Source organism: Macadamia integrifolia, chromosome 4 (genome assembly GCF_013358625.1).
Source record: "Macadamia integrifolia cultivar HAES 741 chromosome 4, SCU_Mint_v3, whole genome shotgun sequence".
NCBI classification, from domain to species: domain Eukaryota; kingdom Viridiplantae; phylum Streptophyta; class Magnoliopsida; order Proteales; family Proteaceae; genus Macadamia; species Macadamia integrifolia.
The window spans coordinates 28,583,876-28,599,953 of NC_056560.1; the positions used below are offsets into that span (position 1 = coordinate 28,583,876).

At 38.5% G+C, this 16,078-nt stretch overlaps 1 non-coding gene across 1 annotated transcript; it reads right to left on the reverse strand.

Moving 5' to 3' along the window:
• Positions 1 to 11,983: 11,983 nt before the first annotated feature.
• On the reverse strand, positions 11,984 to 12,090 carry LOC122077622. Its single transcript, XR_006139869.1, has one exon. It is a non-coding gene; the product is annotated as a small nucleolar RNA R71 (small nucleolar RNA).
• Between the last annotated feature and the right edge of the window lie 3,988 nt (positions 12,091 to 16,078).

Here is a 16,078-nt window from a genome sequence, read left to right on the forward strand (position 1 = left end):
CTACACATAAAAACTTTCTTATGAAGGATAAAACATTATTATGTAATATATCTAAAATCTAGCTTTCTTCCCAATGATTGATGTTGACCTTATGCATATATACATACTCTGATTCCACTGCATTTGATTTAGTTAGTTTAGTTGTGTCATATTTATGATGGCTAAGGTATTGCTATCAGAGATTTTGGTAGAGATATAGGACAGACAAGTATCCTAGTCACACTACAGGTATCCTAGTGGGAGCGAGGTGTGACACTATACTTAAAGAAAAAGGTTAATAACATGTAAAATAACTGAAACATATGTAAAACACATTGGAAATTAATTAAATACAATATGAAATAATATTGCATAAATTAGAAACATCGATTCAAATCGAGTAAGGAATCTCCCAAAATCTTGACCAGACATAGTAGAATATCCCGTAAAAATAGTAAACAAGTCATTAAAATTTTGAGAAAATCTTATTGGATAGAATAAATCTAAATAAATAATTCTTAAGAAGGAAGCTTTGAAAAAAAAATCTTGATTAAAGCTATTGAAAATTGAGGTTGAAACAAAAGAGACTAGGAAAAGATATTGATAGACTACAAACCTATTGCAGTATAAAATCTGAATAAATAGTAAAAAAAATATAATATTTATTTATTCTATAGAAATATGAAACATAGAGCTATAATTTCTAAGAAGAAACTTTGTATAAAAAGCATCACGAAAACCTAAAGTAAATAGATTACATGATGAATACTAATGATGTAAAATTGAGCAAAAAATAGATCAGTTTAAAAAATAAAGAAAACAGAAAAATAGAAAGAACTCATGGAAAATTTTAAGAAAATAAGTTTGAAAGCTAATGCATAGAGCTAGAACATGATGAGAAGGGCTTAGAAGAAAACCCATCTCAGATTGCATATTGTTGGGTGGGGTAATGACTTGTGTCTAATATGACAGTAGCCCTCTTTATTTATAACAATGGATAGAAGGTTCTAAAGAATTATAAAAACCATTAAACACCTTAGGGTCAGCAACTGACACTTTCCCTAAAACCCATTATTATAACACTCCCCCTTAAGTTGGTGCATAAATATCACATATGCCCAAGTTGCAGATAATAAGATGAAACATCTTACTACTATGACCTTTAGTAAGTACATCAGCCAGTTGTTCACTACTGAGAACAAAAGGCACAGTGATAAGGCCCATATCCAGCTTCTCTTTGATGAAGTGTTGATCGATCTCCACATGCTTGGTTCGATCATGCTGAACAAGGTTGTGAGCAATGCTAATGTTAGATTTACTGTCACAAAAGAGCTTCATAGGAAGGGTAGCAAGAATAGCCAAATCAGTGAGAAAACCATGAAGCCATAGGAGCTCACAAATGCTATGTGCCATAGCACGGAACTCTACTTCAGCACTTGAACGGGCAACCATGGCTTGCTTCTTGCTTCACCATGTAACAAGGTTACCACCAACAAAGGTGCAATAACCAATAGTAGACCTGTGGTCATCAGGGGAACCTGCCCAATCAGCATCTATGAAGGCCTCCACCCTAAGGTGATCATGAGGAGAAAAATGATGCCGCATCCTAGGGTATATTTCAAGTACTGGAGAATACCCAGCGCAACTTCCATGTGAGTCGACTAAGGATCATGCATGTACTGACTAACTAGGATAATAGCAAATGCTATGTCAGGGTGTGTATGAGAGAGATAGATCAACTACCCCACTAATCTCTGATATCTCCCCTTGTCCACAAAATCACCTTCTTTGCTACTCAGGTGACCATTAGCTTCAATAGGTGTGTCTGCCAGCTTGCACCCCAACATGCATATCTCAAAGAGAAGATCAAGCACATACTTCCACTGAGACAAGTAGATCCCACAAGATGACCTGGCAACTTTAATGCCGAGGAAGTAATGAAGTTGTCCTAGATCTTTAATCTTGAATTCCTCACTCAAGTATCCCTTGAGGTGAGAGATTTCTGCCAAATCATCACTAGTAACAACAATATCATGTACATAAACTATTAGGATAGCAATCTTCCTGCCAAATCTCTTTATGAATAGAGTGTGGCTGGCATTGCTTTGAGAGTAACCTGTAGTAACCATAGCCTTATGGAAACGTCCGAACCAAGCATGAGGAGATTGCTTCAGCTTATATAGAGCATGCTTCAAGTTTGATACCTTCCCTTAGGTTTTGGAGTAAGTGAACCCAAGAGGAATGTCCATATACACTTCCTCTTAAAGTTTCCCATGAAAGAAGCTATTCTTCAAATCTAATTACTGAAAATCCCAATCTAAGTTGGCAGCACAAGGCAAGATAACATAAATTGTGTTTATCTTAGCAACTAGAGCAAAAGTTTCCTAGTAGTCAATTCCATAATTCAATGTAAAGCTTTTGGCAACAAGCCTGGCTTTAGATTGATCCACTGTAACATTAGCCTTCTATTTTACTATAAAGACCCACTTGCACCCAACTGTCTTCTTTTGTGAGGGAAGACATATCAGGTCCCATATGTCATTCTTTTTCAGAGCCTGCATCTCTTCAACCATAGCTACCTACCATTGTGATTCTGCACTCGCTTCTTGCCAGGTATGAGGAATGGACATAGAGGGAAGAGAAGACATAAAACAATATTAGGAAGGAGAAAGAGAGTCAGAAGAAACAGTTTTAGTAATACGATGTAAAGTACATAACCTAATGCCTTTACGAACAGCAATAGGCAACTCAAGAGATTGATGAACAGAAGAAGAAGGAGAATTACCAGGCTTCAAGGGGATAAGATCAGGCTCGAGAGGAGATAATTGATATGGTAGGGTAGATGCTGAATGTGTAGTGGTCTGAGTCTGCTCTCTATGACTATACACATGTATCTCCGACCGAGGCGAAGTAGGAGAAGTAGGAGTGTCGCTATCCCCCTAAAATAGGATACTAATAGGGATAGCAATTTCAAGAGACGACAGCACATATTCCACAATATAATGAGACTCCCAGTGAAGAGGGGTCGCAGTATAGTATGACGTAGATTCATGAAAGATGACATCCATTGTGACAAACCAACACTGATAGTCTTTCTAAGTAGGAGCATAGCCCCAGAAAAATGCATTGGAGACCGCAAGGATCAAGCTTTCCATTAGGATGTTGATCACAAGCATAGAAAACACTACTGAATACTACAAGAGGAACAGGAAAAGCAGCAGAACCTTAGAGAAGATCCAGAGGGGAGCAGAAGGCATGGACTTGAGAAGGCATTCGTTTGATAAGAAAGTCAACAGTGAGAATTGCATCACTCCAATACTGAGGAGGAACATGCATCTCAAACATAAGAGAGTGTGCTACCTCACAAAGGTGTCGATTCTTCTACTTAGCAACCCTATTCTGAGCCAGAGTATCCACACCACTAGTCTAATGATTCATCCCTAAGAGAGCATGCTACCTCACAAAGATGGTGATTCTTCTGCTTAGCAATCCTATTCTAAGCCAGAGTATCCACACAACTAGTTTAATGAATAATCCCATGACCGGAAAGGTAAGCTTGAAAGGACCCTTCAAAGTATTCATAGCCATTGTCGCTTCGAAGGATCTTAATGGCAATACTAAACTGAGTCTGAACCATGCGGTGAGACTACTGAAAGTAATAAAAGGTCTCGCCCTTGGTTCAAATCATATGAACCCAAGTAGTCCGAGAATGCAACCAATAAAAGAGACAAACCATCGATAACCATTGATAGACACATAGTGGGATGGACCTCAAATATCAGAATGTATCAATGAAAAAGGAGTGGCAATTTTATTTCTAAAAATAGAATAAGTGATTCAAGTTTGTTTAGCCAAAACACATGCCTCACAAAAAAAATTTTAACTGGAATTAAAAATATTAAAAGAAGGAAAAACTCTAGCTAAAGTCCCAAAGGGGGATGTCCCAACCGACGATGCCACTGCAATAACTCAGAGATGAGAGGTGATGTAGAAGATGTCTGAAGATCTTGACCAAAGACTAATGCTGAGTCATCATCAAGAAGATACAGACCACTACGTACCCTACCAGAGCCAATCATTGCTCCTGTCACCTAATCCTGAAAAACACAATAAGACAAGAAAAATGTGACTTTGCAATTAAGAATGGAAATAAGACTACTAATGAACAAAAGGTTAGTGGGAAAAGAAACAACATACAATACAATAGAAAGAGATAAAGAAGGGGTACAGATAATGGAGCCCTTTCCCAAAATAGTGGAATAAGTCCCATTAGCCAATTTGACCTTACTATTACCAAGACAAGTAGTGTACTGTGAAAAAAGAGGCAAACGGTACGTCATATGATCAGAAGCCCCAGAGTCGATAATCCAAGAGGTAGAAGGGACAGACATAGTATGGCCACAAAAGGAGATCCTGACCCAGAAGGGGTGAAATGAGTAGAGCTTGCAGTGGCTAGTGCAGGAGAGTCTGGACGTGTCAAGAGGCATTGGAGAGCAGTAAGCTCATCAGATAATAGTGAGACTACTAAGATGCTAAGAGTATAGTCAAAGTTAGGGCTCACAATATGGTTGGCCTACCCAAAAGTACCCGCATGACCCTTCCCTCACCTTTTTTCAGATATATCAGTAGGATGGCCATGAAGCTTCCAACAGTGCTCCTTGGTGTGACACTCCTTCCCATAGTAATTGCACTTCACTGGAGTCCTAGTAGAGGAAGCATAAGATTGTGGGGCTGCACTAAGGGACTGAGTGCCAGAGATAAATGCAGATCTCTTAGTAGGAGTGGTGACTTGTTGTGGAAGCATAGTGGTACGTCGACTGTCCTCAAGTTAGATCACAACATATACTTGATCTAAGGTAGGAAAGCAGATACGACTCAAAACTTGGGACCTCAGTTGATCAAACTCCACATTCAAACCTACCAAAAAGTCATAGACCCTGATCTTGTCTACTCGCTTATAAAAACTGGTGACATCTTCAGGGGTGGAAGGAGTATACTCCTCAAAGAAATCTAACTCAGTCTATAGTGTCCGCAACTTATAGTAGTACTATGACAGAGTGAGCCCTCTCTGCCTCAGATCATGAACCTTCTAGAAAAGCTCAAAGACCTGAGCATCATTCCCTTCCTAGGAATAGATATCCTGGACAGACTTCCAGATCTTCGTAGCGGAGTCAATGAGAAGATAGCCATGCAAAAGTTGTGGCAACATGGAGTTGATAAGGAAGGCCATAACCTGAGAGTTGGCACACTCCCACTTGTCAATCTCAGGACCTATGTTCGGACGCTTTGTGGTTCCAGTGAGGTACCCATAATAGCCATGGGACTTGATGGAGATGCAAACTGGGCATGACACACAAGGTAGTTTGTGCTATTGAGCTTGATAGCACAAGGAGAAAAGGTAGGAAAAGTCATGGTGTCTCCACCAGTAGAAGCAAATGAGCTGGTAGACGTGGTTACTACTCAAGTGGGTTGTGCAAATAGAAGAGACACTAGCCAGAGATAGAGAAAGCACCAAAATAATCAGAAAAACCTAGAAAACCCAAAAAATCAATAAAGGGTAAAACCCTCAGAAAAAGATTTTGGGGATAGCTCTAGAATGGAGACATCAAATGAAAAAGTGGTCAGTACATACCACTACAAAGATAAGGGGCACCAATCACAACAAACATCAAGACGATTGGAGCATCAAGCAGGGAAAAAGCATCCCAGCAATAGAAAAAATTATTTCAAGGAGAAAACCTTGAAAAAGTGAAAAAATAAAGGTTATGGGTCTCTTAGATCATTGTAAAAGAGAGTCTGAGAGCCCAGGGGAAGGATAGATAAAACCCTCTTGGTGGTTTAAGAAGCTCGCACCACGAGAGAGAAGCAAATGAAGAGAGATGGAGGAAGGCACATATGAAGGAAGCATTGGAAGAGAGAGAGATGAGAAAGAGGCAAAGCGAAGGAGAAGAGGGAGAGCCCTTAGGGTTTCGGATCCTATAGCTCTAATACCGTGTTGGATAGGGTAATTACTTGTGTCTCATATGACACTTGCCCTCTTTATTTATAACTATGGAGAGAAGGTTCTAGAGAATTACAAAGACCGTTAAACCCCTTAGGGTCTGTTTGCTAACTAAAACTTTTCCTAAAACCTATTATTACAACATATATAACTATAAACAACACCACTACCCTACTGAGAGCAGTAGTGACCTGTGCTCAGTATAACGAGTGTAAATTCCTAGAGAAAAATTTTAATGAAACTAAAACAAAAAGAAAATAGACTCAATCACCTACAACCTTTGTGAAGGAGGAAGGTGGATTAGAGCAATCTAGGCTCAAGTTATGGAGGGCTCAAGTCATAACTAGTGCGCAGAACAACAAAAGGCTCCCCAAAAGTTGTTTTGTAATATGTATTGTTTCTTTTCAATAGTGCGGGCTCATGTGGGATCCTTAAAAAACGTGAGAGTATCATGCATTTATAGCCTTTGAGGCACTAATTTTTTCCAAGGTAATGTCCATAAGCTTCCATTCTTGTGGGATATCTTTCCTTGAAGGATAGAGGTCAATATGGCTATGTATGGAAAGAAAATATTCTCCCATAGCCATGACAAAGCTTTCCTTTGTCTCCAAGGTTTCTAGTGTCTTCTAGAGTCTTAGGTTATGTCTAGATTCAAGTCTTATGGAGCAAGGAAGTGATATGGCAGAGATCTCTCGCAAAGATTCACAAAATCATGATCTTATCATAGAATCGACCCAAATTAGGATTTTCTTGACACAAAATGGACTTTGTCCGACATCTGCCATAGGCCAAATGAGACTCATTCGTCATCGGACTATGGTCTTTAGGTTGGTCTTGGTTTATTCTAAGTATGTCAAAGTCATTAACTATATTTTGAAAACATATTTGTCAAATTATTACCTCCTAAACCAACATGGGAACTTAGAACATTGTGTAGGTCAAGGGGAGTGACTTCTAGCTATAATTAAAGGATCCTATCAGGTTTCAGGGGAATTCTACTTCATCATTGCCTGGCCACTCTGGACTAACAAAATGTAGTGCCTAAAGCTATCTTGGCCATGGACCTGCTTGTCCACAGCAACTCCCAATTAGTCGCCAACCAAGTTAGTGGAAAATATGAAGCAAAGGAAGAAAGAATGACCAGCCACCTCAGGGAAGCTAAGGGCCTTGTTGCCCAATTCAATCACTTTGAGGTCAAGCAACTTCCAGGTGGTGAGGCTTGTTAAGGTTGTCCACAGTAGACTATGGAAACTTCGGTGACATGATCTACATAGAAGTCTTGGCCGAGCCCATAAAAAAAATAATAATGCTACATCAATTACCGAGCCTAGTTGGCTGGACCCAATCATGAAGAACCTTAAGAACGAATAATTTCTGGAAGACCGAACAGAGGCTGGAACAATAAAAATACCAGCCACCAATTACTCGTTAGAAAGTGGTGCTTTACAAAAGATTGACCATAGACGCTCTGCTAACATGCCTCGCCCCAAGAAAGTGTTGTGAGAAGTCCATGAAGGAATCTATAGAAGTCCCATGGTGGGCCAAGCTCTAGCCATAAAGTCTTACGATAGGGATTCCACTGGCCCAAGATGCAACAGGATGCTATATGGTTCATTCGGTTGTGTTTTAAGTGTTAGATGTTTGCCCCATTAACTCATAACCCTGCGACCAGCTAACCTCAGTGCTAGCCCGATCCCTTTCACAATGTGAGGGATGGATATCCTTGACCAGTTCCCAAAGGGAACAAGAGTGAAATTCTTTATTGTGGCAATTAACTACTTTACAAAGTGGGAGGAGGCTCAGCCATTGGCTCAAATCACTTAGAAGAACATGGAAAAATACGTCTGAGATGACGTGATATACCAGTTTGGTCTACCCAATATCTTGCTAACTAACAATGTCAAATAATTTGACAACCCAACTTTCAGAAGATTCTGCTGAACATACGACATTGACTTCTATAACACAATGGTGGTATACCCATAGTCCAACATGAAGGCCAAAGTAATGAATCGAACCCTACTAGATGGGATCAAGAAGTGATTGGATAGAGAGAAAGGAAAGTGGGCTGAAGAACTACTAAGTTTACTTTGGTTATATAGGACCTCGACTTTAACACCTATGGGAGAAACACCGTTTAGGTTGGCCTATGAGATAAAATCCTTTGCACCAGTAGAGGTGGTGGAAACTTCTTAAAGCATAAAAGTATTTCATGAAGAAATGAATAAATAAGGCTTACATGCTAACTTAGAATTCATATTAGAGGCTTGATCAACTTTGTAATCATGGATCATCAACAAATCCCTAAATGCTTCTATATATTGTCGCCACGGAAAAGGTTCAGGTAAGGATAACCCTTAGATTCTCAAGTTTTACAGTCTTTATGCAAATCCATCTCCACCCATGTTGTTCCCTTAAATGAATAGTTGGCAATCTTTTCAATATAGAACACTCATATCGATAAAATGACTTGACCATTTAACCATTTATTGGATAAAAAAATTAGAGGGCATTTTTCTATTCAATGCTGAATTGGTGACTTATTTACTATGTTTATGTATAAAGATAAAGTAAGCAGACTTTTTGTGATTAAAAAAAATTAATAATAGAAAAAGAAACAACTTTGCTGATGATTGCAGATGTTTTGTCTAGTCGCAAAGAGTCCTCTGAATATTCTACTCTTGAATCAGAGATCATTTGAGATTTTGGAATTTGTAAATTTGGAATCTAATATGAAGAGAAAAGAGATGATAGGTGGCTCATTAAAGTAAAAAAAGGGGGGGGGAATGCCCATAAGAAACTGAGCGTGAGATCCAAATGGAATCGAAAGGTTCATGTTTGGTTCGAGAAGAGATTGTGGAAGCTTTGAGAAGATAATCTACATGATTTTTTTGATAATTGAAAACAGAGGATCTCATCGATAAAGTGAGGGAAAAATCCATGATGATGAATGAAGCCTACAAGTAGCAAACGACCAAGTTTTACAATGTAAGAGTCAAGAAGAGGATGTTCCAACCCGGAGACCTCATCCTTAAAAAAGCAAGAGGGGCTACTTCATTAGTCTATTCCTCGATAGGCCAAGGAAACCACTTGATCGTAGTGGCTGGAGCACACCAAGGAAGGAGCCTCTACCTCAGCCCTTCTCCTCTTTCAGCACCTCTCTTATAGGTGCTCAGCTGCCTCAGCCTCTCACTCCCTTTGTACCACTTCCTGGCTCCTATTCCAGGCTTCGTGGCTGGCAAAAGCAGCCTGCAACGACTGATGACTGAGCGGCACTACCAAAAAAAAAAAAAAATATTAGAAAGAACTAAGAAATCAACAAAAAAAATTAAAAAAGAGAAAGGAAACTCTTGCTCAAACTATTCACCTACACTCATGCCATGCCAAGCAAGAAAGTTCTCAATACCCATCTCAGTAGTGTTAATGGTGTGACACTTCCTCTTACAGCACGACAAGATTTTGCTCGTTTAGACAGAAGAGTGTGGGACGAATGTTCAATGATGAGCACATTTATGTGTGAAATCTAGGGTATAAAAGTATGCATTTTACATATTTAGAATGGAGTTACCTTGGGTTTTACTCTCTTTTTGTAGGCTTTTTATTTTAAAGGCCTTAAGGACTATCGAGCATCGTATCTCCAATTTTACACGTAAAGAGGTCCCGTTTCTTTTCATAACTGTGAAGAGGACAAAATTTTTAGTAAGATGGATGTGTTGCATTAAAAGTATACATTCGTTTAGACATCCGTACACGCGATTATTCTTTTTGGGACAGAAAAAGAATAATGAATCAGAATTGAACTGAGATGCAAAACCAGCCCATCTACAGTTGCCCCAAGGGTATAAAGAATATTTCAAGATGCCAACAAGGATCGATGGACCCCCTTGAGTGATTGAAGATTCTTTTTTGGTAACAACAACAACCTAGCGTAGTTTTTGAAAATTCGGCCAAGAGGGTTGTGCGCAAGTTTGAAGAAGAGAGAGAGAAAATAAAGAGAAAAAATAGGAAAGAAAAAAAGGAAATAATAATATTTCCTATTTTTTCTCCATTCTCCTCCCTCCACCTCACCACAAAATCATCTAAGGGGATCGACCCTTGGACGTCCTCCTCTCTCCCCTATTCCTTATAAAAGGGAGTCCACCAAACCCTAAAGGGGTGTCCCTCTCTTTCTCTCTTCTTCTAGGTTTTTAGTTATGCTCTCTTTTTTTCTTTAGTTCTTTGTCTTAGTTTTTTAGGCAAGCACTTTCGTAATTTTTTTTCTTATTAATGTAAGTCTTTTATTTTGATTAATGTAAGCCTTTTATTTTATTTTTCAAGTTATTCAAAGGTGTAATAATTTTAATTTCTAGTTCTAGGCATAGTTCTAGGTGACAAGAACAAGCAGTGGAGTATCTCTTTCAAGTTCAGTTTTTCACTTCTAAATTAGTCTTCTCTAGTCCTAGCAATTTCAGATTTGATTTAGTTCAGATCTAGTTTTTAGGGCTAGTAATATTTCAAATCAATCAAGTTATTTTAATTCAAGGATTGAAGTATGGAAGTTCAAGTACTGGCTTCTACGGTAGTCTTCTCACCCCCCTCTCATTCCCTCTTCTTTCTACCCATCATTCTTAAATTAGGTTTTAAATTTTTAGTTTTACATTATTGCTTTCCCTTTCCCCCAAGGTCCTTGGCTAGATGCATACGTTGGCTTTGCCCCTCTCTAGCCATGGAACCATCCTTTTATTTTGATTATTTATATTGCATCCCTTCCCCTAAATCCAAGTAGAAAATTTCTTGTAAGAGTATTCTCTGGTCAAGTAGGGAAGCTCATATTATTTATGATGGATCCCTCGGGCTAAGTAGAGATACCTACTTGTGTGCCTCTCTCTAGCTTTTTCCCCTTTCTATTTTATTTATTTACTTTTCAGTACTTTTTATTTCAGCACTTTTACTTTCAATTATTTGCTTTTTAATTGCGTGGTTTGAGTATTTAAATTCTTAGATGTGAATGGTTAGGTTGTTCAATTTTTATTGTAATTTTAATTCCAATTTTCCTAAATGTGTTGGTTAGGATGCTTTTAGATGCATTTGTGTTAAGATGATAGTTAGGAGTAGATCACCATAATCAATCGTTACTCTTTCGCATTACTAAAGAAGCTTAAAATAAAGTGGTTGCTCTCCTTGTGTTCGACCCATTAGCTACACTGATCTGTACGCTTGCAGTTACTTTTAAAATTCAAACAAGTTTTCGACGTCATTGCTAGGGAGACAATTCCATGTTATTTTTTGCTTTCTTTTGATAATTTGGAGTGCTCTGTTTTCTTTTTAGTTATAATTTATTTTATTCCTGAGAAGAACAACTTAGACAGGTTTCGCCCTGTAGCAATACCTCAGGAATTGAGCAACCTCGAATCCCTGTTGGTAAGCTCCCAAAAATCCCAAAAAAAAAGTTCAATCAAAAAAATTAAAAAATCAAAAATAAAAAAAAAATCATTTTTTGTGCTTGTCTTATCCTAGTTGTGGGTAGTTTTCTGTTGCATGAGTGCTATGTGGGTACGTAATACTGAGAATATGTTAGAAAGAAGAGATCCAACATGTAGGGACCCGATATGTATACTCTCTTTAGTACCTTTCAATATGGGAGACCAACAGCAAAACCCTCCACTTAAATCTCTGAAAGATAGGTTCTACCCTGCTAGAGCAGTCCAACCTTCTTGCATAGTTCTACCACAAGCCCAAGGCAATAATTTTGAGCTCAAATCTCAATACATCACTATGTTACTCCATTTTTATGGGTTGCCCTCTGAGGATGCATACCTATTCCTTAGGGAATTTGGGGAGGTTTGTGTTCGGATTAAGGTCCAACAGTTGACTGATGATGCTATAAAATTAAGGTTCATAACTTTTGCGCTCAAGGCCCAAGCTAAGAAATGGCTCTATGGTCTGCCTACCAATTATATTACCACATTGGATGGGTTTACTATAGTCTTCCTGAAAAAGTTCTTTCCTTTTCATAAAACCAATAAACTTAAGAGTGACAGTCTTCAATTCAGGCAGAAACCTAGTGAGTCGTTCTCCAAATTTATGGAGAGATTCAAGGATCTACTCCTAGAATGCCCTCACCACAGCCTAGACTTATGGCATTTATGTCAAATAATTTATGAGGGTATTGATTACCCAACTAAACAAATGATAAAGTCTATGTGTCCTGATGGATTCACATCCTTTATAGATGAAGGAAAGGCATGGGAATTCTTACTTGACTTAGCTGGCAAAACCCATGAGTGGGAGTCAACCCAAGAGAGTGAAAGAACCATAGGAGGAAAAAGATATGTTGTGGATGGGATAGTAGCCAAGGAAGCCCACTTGGATAGCCTAATCAAAAGGATTGAGTCTATTGTTCTTAGAGAGCCACAATCAGTCAATATGGTTAAGATGTGCAATTGGTGCCAGTCCACTAGACATGTTATAGAAGAATGCCCCAATACTTCTGGGGGCACTTCCAATGGCAGTGTTAATGCCCTATATCAAAATAATCCATATAGTAACACTTACAATTCAGGATGGAGAAATCATCGAAATTTCTCCTAGAACCAGAGCAACCAAGCAGGGCCTTCCAATTTCCATAGTCAAGGACAACCTGGACCCCAAAGGCCTCCCTTTGCACAACAACATTTTACCCCAAATACTTTTCCTATGCTAAATGTAGGACCTTAGGCTAGTTTTCCTAAGCCCCCTCTCCTATCATCTTATCAGCAACCCCTTGGTTTTTCCAACACTGGAGAGGCAAGTAGTGTAAGTGATTTGGAAAAGAATATGGCCTTCCTCATGACAAGCCATCGAAATCTTACGAGAGAACTCTACCAAGTTATCTCAATTTGTGTGAGAGGGAGAAAGGAACGTTGCCTAGTCAACCAGAGCCTAACCCTAGGCATCAATATGTTAGTTCACTAGGACCACCTAATGCATCATTGAATGTAGTACAAGGTCAAATCTAACAAGGGCCTCCAACCAATGTCATATTTTTTTATGCCCTTAGGACTAGTAGAGAGTACCAACAGAGTGTTCCTAAATTTTCTCCATCCATTACTCCTGTTAACTCTCTTTTTGTTGAGGACACAAGTGCGCCTCTTATTCTAGGTTCGACTGATGAACCTAAAGCAGCTAAAGATGATTTTTTTTAGGAAACCAAACATGATTCTTCCAAAAAAGATCAAATCCCTAACAATCTTTATGTTCCCCCTGTCCCCTTTCCTAATCGCTTGGTAAACAAAAAGAAGACGGCTTCTATTGATAAAATTTTAGAAGTCTTCAAGAAGGTAGTAGTGAACATCCCTTTTTTGGATGCCATATCCCAAATCCCCGCCTATGCAAAAGTCCTAAAATATTTGTGTACTCACAAACGTATCAGGATTGTGCCCAAAAAGGCTTTCTTCGCAGGTAACATTAATTCCACAATTACTCATCCTATAGCAGCCAAGTATAAGGATCCAAGGAGCCCTACCATAACTTGTGTCATAAGCAACACCTACATTGAGCATGCCTTACTTGCCCTTGGCGCAAGTGTGAATCTTTTACCTTACCATGTGTATAAGCAACTAGGATTGGGAGGATTGAAAGCCACTGGAACTACTTTTCAGTTGGCAGATAGGTTTGTTAAGATTCCTAAAGGGATGATTGAGGATTTCTTACTTAAGGTGGGGGAATTTGTTTTCCTTGTTGATTTTATTGTGTTAAACACTATGCCCTTCCCAACCAAGCATGAGATACCAATAATTCTAGGAAGACCATTTCGGGCTACCAGTAATGCATTAATCAATTGTCAGAATGGTTTTCTGAGGTTATCTTTTGGCAACCAAACTATTGATTTTAACATGTTTAGGATAGGCAAGCAACCACATATGGAAGAAGAGATCAATATGCTTGAGGATTTTTAGATTTTTTTGATGATTTAATTACCAACTTTGATCTTGATTTTGATTTAGAATTTCAAGAGTGTATGGATGAATTGGATGATGATAGTAAAAATTTCTTTTAGGAAGTCTTGAGTCTTCACACACCTGTGGAGCCCTTAGGACCCCTTTCCAATTTCACTCCCAAACCTTCCATAGTTGATCCCCCTAAGCTAGATTTTAAGAAGTTGCCATCTAATTTGAGGTATGCTTTCCTAGGGCCTGACTAGACTCTTTCAGTAATAATTTCTTCAGATTTGACTTCTAGCTAGGAAGAGGAATTACTTAAAGTATTAAAAGACAATAAGGAAGCCCTAGGATGGACCATGGCTGATATCAAGGGTATAAGTCCTTCTATTGTGTAACATCATATACATCTTATGGAGGATTCCAAACCATTCACGGAACCCCAAAGAAGAGCTAATCCAGTGATGATGGAAGCCATTAAGAAAGAGATCCTAAAGTGCTTGGATTATGGAATAATTTATCCTATTTCTAATAGCCAATGGGTAAGCTTAGTTCACATAGTGCCTAAGAAGTCTGGTGTGACTGTAGTTCCCAATGCGAATAATAAACTAATTCCAACCCATGTCCAATCAGAGTGGAGAGTGTGCATAGACTATAGGAAACTTAATGCAGCAACCTAGAAGGACCACTTCCCATTGCCATTCATTGACCAGATGTTAGAGAGGTTAGTTGGACATGGATACTATCATTTTCTTGATGGATTTTCCAGCTATAACCAGATCCCAATTGCTTTAGAGAACCAACATAAGACCACTTTTACATGCCCATTTGCTTACAGGTGTATGCCCTTTGGGCTTTGTAATGCCCCTGCTACATTCCAACGATGATGCATGATGAGCATCTTTTCTGACATGGTTGAAAAACTCTTATAAGTATTTCTGGATGACTTTTCGATTCATGAGAATTCCTATTTTGAGTGTCTTCACCATCTTTTCCTAGTTTTGAAAAGGTGCATGTCTAAGGATTTGGTATTGAATCGGGAGAAATGTCATTTTATGGTTAAATCTGGTATTATTTTAGGCCATGTAGTATCCAAGGAGAGAATTAAGGTAGATAGAGCCAAAATGGATTTAATTGATAATTTACCACATCCCCAATTTGTTAAGGACGTCCGATCTTTTCTGGGCCATACTGGCTTCTACAGAAGGTTCATCAAGGACTTTAGTTAGTTAGAACGCCCTCTCACTGCACTACTTGCCCAAGATCAAACTTTTGAGTTTTCTAAAGAGTGCCTAGAATCCTTCAAGCACCTTAAGAAGGAATTGACCAATGCACCCATTGTTCAACCACCTATTTGGACTCAACCTTTTGAACTAATGTATGATGCTTATGATATTTTCATAAAGCGGTTTTGCGTCAAAGGATTAATAAGCTATCCAATGTCATTTACTATGCTAGTAGGACCCTAAATGATGCACAACTCAACTATACAACCACTGAAAAAGAATTTTTAGTTGTTATCTTTGAGTTAAAAAAGTTTTGATGTTACTTAGTTGGTTCACATGTGGTGGTGTATACCGACCATTCTGCTCTTAGATACCTAGTTCAGAAGAAGGATGCCAAAGCCCATCTCATTAGGTGGGTTTTACTTTTGCAAGAGTTTAATTTGGAAATTAGGAATAAGAAAGGAGTTAAAAACCTAGTTGCAGGCCATTTATCCTGCCTTCCCAATTCCTTAACTGTCAATTCTTCAGTTAACGAGAACTTTTTGGATGAATAATTACTTGTTGTGTCTAGTGAACCATGGTTTGCTGATATTGTCAACTTCTTAGTTTCAGTTGTAACTCCAGATCACTGATCCACCCAAGATAGCTATCGATTCCTTTGACAAGTTAAGCATTTCTTTTGGGATGATCCCTATCTTTTCAAAGTTTGTCTTGACCAAATTATCAGACCTTATGTGCCTAATCATGAGTAACACGTAATTTTATCTTTTTTCATAATTATGCATGTGGTAGACACTTTGGACCTAAGAAGACTGCTGCAAAGGTTTCCAATGCGGATTTTATTGGCCCACTCTTTTTAGAGATGCTTTTGATTTTTACAAGGCTTGTGCCACTTGCCAATCTTTTGGCCATATCAATAAGAAGAACATGATGCCCCTCAACCCTATTCTGATAGTTGAGATCTTTGATGTGTG